This window comes from Lipotes vexillifer, unplaced genomic scaffold (genome assembly GCF_000442215.2).
Source record: "Lipotes vexillifer unplaced genomic scaffold, Lipotes_vexillifer_v1.1 scaffold1326, whole genome shotgun sequence".
Classification (NCBI taxonomy): Eukaryota; Metazoa; Chordata; class Mammalia; order Artiodactyla; family Lipotidae; genus Lipotes; species Lipotes vexillifer.
Genome location: NW_006790131.1, coordinates 258347 through 267016, shown reverse-complemented (window position 1 = coordinate 267016; position 8670 = coordinate 258347).

Sequence of the window (8670 nt, the reverse complement as noted above, 5' to 3'; positions counted from 1 at the left end):
CATGTTAATGTGGATCTGCTTTTTTCTCAAGAATCTCCTTGGTCAAAGGCCTGAATTTGTGAGGTTTTGTGTCAAAAGAACATTCGCCACATTCTCCAGCAAAATTTATTCAAGGGAAGAACACTGCTCCATTTGCCTGACTATCTACAAAGTCTAAGAACCAAGGTTGCCCCAGAATTTCCTCTTTTCCTTACTTAGGTGTTGCATCATGAGCTGAGAGACCTTAACCGCTTCTGTTTTCCTGCATTCACATTTCTGCTGCATACTTTTACCCCAGTTGAATCTTTCACAGAAACCCAGAGATGGATCTGAGAACCCCAGAATCCGAATAGTCCATCGTTAAGGTGGTGTAATCAATTCTCAGTTATTTGCAATGAGGAAAGGAAGCATTAGAGTTGATGGGAGAGGACTGTAGGAAGTCAGCTCAGCAGGACAGGACTCCCAAGACAGACAGTCCAGAGCCAGGGGCATACCCTGGCATCAGGAAGAGCCCTCAGTCAGGATGAAAAGTGGAGGGACCCCTTTCTGAGTAGTTTGGACTCAGTGCATGACAGCCTTCCCAGAGAAGAGCACATGGGTTTTCAGGACACACGATGACTGTCTCCAATACCCAGGGGCAGCGATGGTGCCGGGGGTGGTGGTGTGGGTAGCTAATTCTCTGTGGTGCTGAAGAGTGGACCTAGAATGAATGGTCAACTGATAGACTCGTGCTCAATTTTGATTGAACTGAAGGAATCTTCTGGTATCTGTGGCAACTCTCAGAGAGTTAATAATAATAGTACAGATCTGTCTATCACTGGCAGTTGCTTATCAATCAATTCTATCTGTATTTCAACAGACAGCAGCCAAGCAAAAAGAGAGTAGAATTCTCCACTGGTCTCAGATGCATAACATGGCAAACGCTAGAGCAGAAAACAAGACATACAAGCCCTCTTTGAGAAAAGTCTTTTATGCCTGAGTATGTTCAACGTGTTCGCTTGACACAGAAACTGAAGTGTGGTCCATTCCATCTTTCTCAGGGAAAGGATGGGTCACTTTCCAAATTCTGAATCTTCATGTTCTAAAAGGCTGGATGAAACCACAAATCTGATCCTCACAGAGCTTTCCTCAGTGTGAGCTGGAAAGTGCCCAGGGGATGGGAGGCCTTGGGAGTCAGCTCAAGGATATTATGTCATTTGTCATTTAGAATCAACAATTGCCCCACTAATAATTAGTCAAGTGTATATGTGCACACACACACGTATTCTTTTTAAAAGAAGGAAAGATTGGGCTTCCCTGGTGGTGCAGTTGTTGGGAGTCCACCTGTCAATGCAGGGGACACGAGTTCAAGCCCTGGTCTGGGAAGAACCCACATGCTGTGGAGCAACTAAGCCTGTGCGCCACAACTACTGAGACTGCGAGCCACAACTACTGAAGCCCGGGCACCTAGAGCCTGTCTTCCACAACAAGAGAAGCCACCGTAATGAGAAGCCTGCTCGCTGCAACTAGAGAAAGGCTGTGCGCAGCAACAAAGACCCAGGACAGCCAAAAATAAATAAATAAAACAAATAGAAAGAAGGAAAGATCTGTAAACAGACTTCTAGAGCTCTTCCTGGCCACTTAAAGACCACAAAGACTATATTGATCAGTTTTAGAAGGCAAAGGAGAAAGGGAGATTTAAGTCTCCCTTCCAAAAACAAAGCAATTTTTCTTGCAAACCTCCAGATCATGAGGTCTGAGTTGACGTATCAGATGGTTGCTTAAACTTGGGCTGATTTCAGTGTATGCTGGGGGCTGGGATAGATAACCTGCCATCAACCCTTCCTGCCTTGAGACCTCATGAGACTTCCCTGTCCCACCCCCAGCCCCATCTGCAAAGTGGCCAACAGGAAAGATAGCCCCTTGAGTTATGGAGAAATGGTCCAAAGGAAAATCGGAGGCAGCAACAGTGTAACTGCTGGGACAGATGACGAGTCAGCCCTTATGTCTTCCAATTTAGAAGTGCGACACTTTTGGAAGTTCATTTGTTTTCAGAGTAAAGCCCAATTTATAGATGTGGATCTTGAGGCTTATAGGGCAGAAAGATTACTAAAAGTTAAAGTGTGAACAAGCATCCAAGCCAAGAAGAGACAGGTGCCCTAAGAGCTAAGGTTGTGTTTAAAGTCAGATAGCCACTAGAGGCCTTGGAAACAAGACAACTGGACCAGGATTTGTGTCCTGTGGGCACAACCAGCCATGGGTTAATGTTTTGTTTTCACACCAGGTAAAGAAGCATGGTGTGGGGCGAGACTAAGTCAGCTAAGGTCACTACATGGTCTTCTGGCAACCTGAGTGTCCCTGTTCCCTTCCTGGGACTGAATTGTAAGCCAGCTGGAAGGTTGGCTGCTTGGAAGTCAAGACTGTAAACTAGAGGTCCCGGACTCTTGGTGGTAAGGAGCAGCTTTGTTCTTGAGTCTCTGCAGTCCTAAAGTGGCTGGGGGAGAGAGTGCATGTGCCCATGTGTGCCAGGCCTGGCTGCATGCCCCACTGAGCGAGGATGTGTTTGGAAACTACTGATCCTTTCTAGGGCTGCACAGAAAACATCTCACTGTTTCCTTTTATGCAACCCAGAGTACCCCAAATAGTTCATTAATAGGAAAGGTGGGCTAAGCACCTTGTGTTTCCCTCTGGCTAGCTCATATCTTGGAAGGAACAAAAATCAACAGAGATCCGATATCCAGCTTGCCCAGAACAACTTTGGAGGAAGTTTCGGAATGCGGCAGGAAAGGAATCCTTGCAGGTTTCATTGGATGATGATGAGAAGGGAAGTGAAGGGGCCTTGTTCTATCCCATCAGAAACCAAAGTTTTCAGGGAAGGAGGGATGGGCTGGGGAAGTCTGGGTTAGCTTCCCTGCTTCCCTCTTCTCTGTGTCCTGTCACATCAGCAGAGGGGCTCTGCAGCCTCTGACACAGAGCTGTGCTCTCTGTTTTCAAGAGCAGAGCAAAAATGTGATAGAAAACATGGGCAGTATGTCTCATAAACAGGAACAGAGGAAGGGCAAGAGGAGAGAGAATGGTGATTAGCTGTCTGTGTCTTGCCAATTATTATAAGCTCTGTTTATGTTTTCAACAAGTGATTTTCCATTCCGGGTGGAGTGGCGTGTGAGGGTCACTGAGACAACCCCTTAGGTACCAGGAAAAATACAGACCCAAGCAGAAGCAGCCTTGCCACACTGGCGGGCTGGTGCCAAGAGAGCACTGATTCTCTTCTGGTGTGGGTTTTTCCCTCCTCTGGTATGTTAAAACATGCTTTTCACTCCCCTCAGTGCTGAATGGGAGGAGCTGGATGATGCCCACGTTCTGGATGGGTCCCTGAGTGGCCCACATCTGTCTGAAATGGCACAGTCAGGCGCTTCTCCCCCTGGCTGTGGAGATGTTGTCCTCACACCAAGTTTCTGCCCTTCAAGACACTTGCCTCGTTGATGGCAAAGCTGGGAATATTGTCTCCTCCTCAGGGAAGCCTCCCTTGATGCTCCATAGCACTTAATACAATTATAATCATCCAACTAATTGAGTTGTGTGCTTATCCATTTAGCATTTGCCTCTCGACCGTAAAAGCACTTTGGAGGAGTGCACTTTCGATCCACTGTATCACTTTATTTCCGGCTACTAGAACAGAGCCTGGTACACAGTAGGTGCTCAGTACCTACTTATTGAATGAATGACTGAATGAATGAATGGCATTATCACCCAAAGAGACACTGGTACTCGGAAAGAAAGGATACAGGTCCATGGTCATGGTTATTCGTTCATGCACATGAATTACTGTATGAGGTTGTTTAGCAATGCTGAATGGCATGGAAAGAGCAAAGGCAGAGGTATCCTACAGACTGAGATTCAAACCCCAGTCCTATCACTTAATGTTGAGAAAGTCCTAGTATCTCTGTTCCTCAGTTTTCTTATCTGTAAAGTGGGGAGAGTAATCACACCTACCTCAATGACGTGCTGATTATAAAGTGTTTAGCACAGTGCCTGGCACATAACAGGTGCAAAATAAACATGCTTCCTTTCCTCATACTTCTCATACTTTTCAACGATGGCAGAGGGGTAGTGGAGAGGTTTCAGCCAGAGAGAGAGACCCTTCTGGGAAAGACATCTTAGCACGCACAGGTCAAGCGTGAAAGAGGCCCAGCCGTGGATGGACTGTGGCAGGATGGCTGCCCAACCTCCTCCTGCCCAACCTCGCTAGAGGGGGAACCAGCTCCTTGAGAGAAATGGGACAGTGGTGATGAGAGGAAAAAAGAAAAGAGAATGCTCATTCACCAAACAGTTTGCAACCTTCAGGAAGCACACTCAGAAAGATAGCATTAGCCCCATGTCCAAACACAGAGCTTGGCATGGCCCCTGCCCCTGGGATTCCCATTGTTCTCTTCCTCCTTCAACCTCCTGCAGACCTGGAAATTCCCATCTCCCAGTCTCAGGAGATGGAGAGAAGTGTTGGGAGAAGTGGAGAGGGCAGGGCTAAGGGCCAGGAGTGATGTGGGGCTGGACACATGGCCACAGGTCCATCCTTTGAACATGCATGTTTCCTGTCCTTAAAATAGGGATGGTATGGAGGCAACCTAAGTGTCCCTCAACAGATGAATGGATGAGGAAGATGTGGTGTGTGTATATATATATATACATACACATACAATGGAATACTACTCAGCCGTAAAGAAGTACGAAATTGTGCCATTTGCAACAACATGGATGGACTTGGAGGGTATTATGCTAAGTGAAATAAGTCATACAGAGAAAGACAAATACTGGATATTACTTATATGTGGAATCTATAAAATACAATAAATTAGTGAATATAACAAAAAAGGAACAGATTCACAGATTGAGAGAACAGACTCATGGTTACCAGTGGAGAGAGGGGATACTGGAGGGGCAAGATGGGGGAGCAGATTAAGAGGTACAAACTATTATGTATAAAATAAATAGGCTATTAGTATATTTTGGAGATTAATCCCTTGTTGGTCACTTTGTTTGCAAATATTTTCTTCCATTCTGTGGGTTGTCTTTTTGTTTTGTTTATGGTTTCCTTTGCTGTGCAGAGCATTTTAAGTTTAATTAGATCACATTTGTTTATTTTTGTTTTTATTTTCATTACTCTAGGAGGTGGATCAAAAAAGATATTGCTGTGATTTATGTCAAAGAGGGTTCTGCCTGTTTTCCTCTCAGAGTTTTATAGTGTCAGGCCTTACATTTAGGTATTTGATCCGTTTTGAGTTTATTTTTGGGTATGGTGTTACAGAGTGTTCTAATTTCATTCTTTTACATGTAGCTGTCCAGTTTTCCCAGAACCACTTAGACAATGGAATATTACTCAGCCATAAAAAAAGAATAAAATAATGCCATCTGCAGCAACATGGACAGACCTAGAGATTATCATACTAACTGAAGTAAGTCAGACAGAGAAAGACAAATATCATATATTGCTTATATGTGGAATCTAAAAAAATGATACAAATGAACTTATTTACAAAGCAGAAATAGAGCCACAGATGTAGAAAAACAAACTTAGGTTTACCAGGGGGAAAGGCGGGAAGGAATTAATTGGGAGATTGACATATGCACACTACTATATATAAAATAGATAACTAATAAGAACCTACTGCATAGCACAGGGAACTCTACTCAAGACTGTAATGACCTACATGGGAAAAGAATCTAAAAAACAGTGGATATATGCATATGCATAACTGATCACTTTGCTGTACAGCAGAAACTAACACAACATTGTAAACCAACTATACTCCAATAAAAATTTTTTTAAAAAGAAGAAAAATAAGCTATGAGGCTATATTGTACAGCACAGAGAATATAGCCGATATTTTAGAGTAACTATAAATGGAGTCTAACTTTTAAACATTGTGAATCACTATGTTTTACACCTGAAACTTATATAATATTGTACACCGACTACACTTTAATAAAAAAAATTGAAAACAGGGATGGGAGAGGCAGAGGCAGTGAAGACAGCCTCCCACTCATCCACTCATTCAAGCCTTTGCTCCCATAGAAAAAGTCTATCCAGGCTTCTTGGGTGTAGGAAATGTACTGGTGGGCAAAGTGGACATGGTCCACGGCCTCCAGAGAGTCCTGTGGGGAAGAGAGATCTCCATGTAACGGTCTCAGCCATGGACAATCGCAAACTGGGGAGTTCAGGGTCAGGGCAAGAGGGGAGCGGAGGGGCTGGAGGTTGGAAGTGCAGGTCCAAACTCCCCTGCTTCGCCTTTCCTCAGTGACTTCAGTTTTCTGAGTGCACAGCCGTCTTCCTCCCTGAGGAAGGAAAAAGAGCAAAAAACCAATTATCTGTGTCTGGGGGCACCGGGGCCTGACCATCCACCCTGAGACACAGAACCGCTGGGCTTGCTTGACAGGGACAAGGGTCCAGGGCTCTGTCCCTGGAGCCCGGGGAGCACCTGCCCTGACCCACCTTCCCAGGTGGGAATAGCAAGAACGGTGCTGGTTCCTGAGTGCTTTACACACTGTCTCATGGAATCCTTACCGAGGGCGCAAGGACCAGGTGTTCCATACTCCATTTATAGATTAGGAAACTGAGGCTGAGACAGGTTAAGAAAGTTGGCCAGATTTCACAGTTACTCAGAGGTGGAGTCGGGACCTAAACCAACTGACCCAAGAGCCCAGGGGCCTAGTCTCCCTCGGCTCGCTCCTCCTGACTGGCCTTCCTGGGGCTCTGGCCAGCTTTCTGGGGGTGCTCCCCCTCCCATGCAGCCACAGCCCCCATCCCGCGACAGCACCTGGGCAGAGCCCCGGGACCCCCGGAGGCAAGCCTTGACTCCAACACTGAGCCCTCGGCCCACTGGCAGGAATTGCCAGCCCCCTCCTCCCTTTTGGCAGCAACAAGCGTGAGGGTTTCCCCCTCCTCTGGCCCATCCAGAGAAGCAGGGCGCTGCAGAGCAGCTGGCAAACACAGAACCAAACACCTGTGTGCCAGATATTACAGCTGCACGTGTGAAACACGATCTGTCTACAGCGCCTGTCACATGCCATGTCCAGTTGTTGTACTAGGGCAGGTTGGAAGGGGATCCATTGAAGAGGCCTTTCCGGGGCAGAATTTCAAAGCACAGGCACCCACCCCTTCCCTTCTCCCACCCCCAGCATTTTACTTGCTCCTCTCCCTTTCACTTGGCATTTCCGGCTGGGTTTGCCCTTCAGCAGCCCGAGCAGAGCAGTAACGGTGTGGAGTCCGCGCACTCCCGGCGGTAATAAAGGGGCTCCGTGTGCTCCCAGGGCTAAGCGGCTGCACTTTGGCTTGGTACCCGCCCGGGGTAGTCACCTCATCCCCGAGGCTGCAGACATGCTCCACCCAAAGCCCAGCTCTTCTGCTTCACAGAAACCTGCTCATTTCCTGCCACAGTCGCTTTCAGGGCTTTGGTTGATATGTTCACATTTAGCCTGCGTATGAAAAAGAGAAAAGACAGGACATTTCACAGGTGCTAAAGAAGGCGGAGAGAGGGGGCAAAGAAGAGCGGAATGAATGGCTATTAACTCGCAGAGCGCCTTTCGCCAGAGGGAGACTGCGCGGCGGTGGCAGTTTTCACCCACAACTGACTGTGACTCATTTACTCCAATGGAACAGACAGAGGGAATAGAATCCAAAATGGCAACGCATGCGTCACATAGGTGCACCTGCCCTGAATGCCGTGAACTCCATGACACTTCAAACTCCTTAGGGGGTTGGCCCAGCTGAGAGACGGGACATGGTGATTGCACACAACTGACACCTTTATCAAACCCAAATGGATCGTCTTGCTTATTCATTGTCAGTCAACTAATATCTACTCAGTCAATCCTCAGTGCAACCTTACGCAGTAGTTTCTATACTATCCCCAATTCACAGATGAGAAAACCAAGGCTCAGGGCATGAAGTACATTGCAAAAGGGCAATCTGGGTAGTAAGTGGTAGAGCACGACCCGGGCTCATAACTTTCTGGGCCTCAAAGTGAATGAAAAGAGCAGGACTCTGGGTGGCTGTCTAGTACCAGGCTCGGAGGAGGTAGGGGGCCAAGTGTGGACCTGACCCACCCCTGATGTACTGAAAGGAGAAACTGCGGACTCAGTTTCCAAAGTTCTTCTCACTTTGGCCTCTTTCTTCAACTTTCTTTTCAAATGAAAAAAAAAAAAAAGTTTTAATTCCAGAAATCATTTTACGTGGATCGAGAATTAGCTGTTGCTTGGCCACGTTGGCAAGAGTACAAAGAGACTGTATCTGTTATCTGTGTGCCCCATCATTCCTCGTACTGCACGCCACTCCAGCATCAGCCCGTCGCCACTCGAGGTGGCACTTTCTTGGTTCTGTACTGTGCAGAATGCAATTTTCACTTGCCCCTGAAAAATCAATATGGAAAGGCTCTAATTCCCCAGATTTTGATTTTTCAATAAAAAAGGGAAAATGAAACTCTGTGGGATTGCAGTCAAAATGGTGCCCCTGAGCCAACTGCAGCCTGGAGAGAGACTCATCAAGTGTTTCAGAGAAAAGCACCAACTTTTGACGTTGCTCTCCTCAGATGACATGGCAACTAGGGAAGGAAGAAAATGGGGCTGATGAGTCTGCGGGAGATTTAGCAGCGCTCCTTCACAGGAAGACGTCTCATTCCAAAGAGATTTACTGCAAAACTCAGGCTGTCTGGGGTGCTA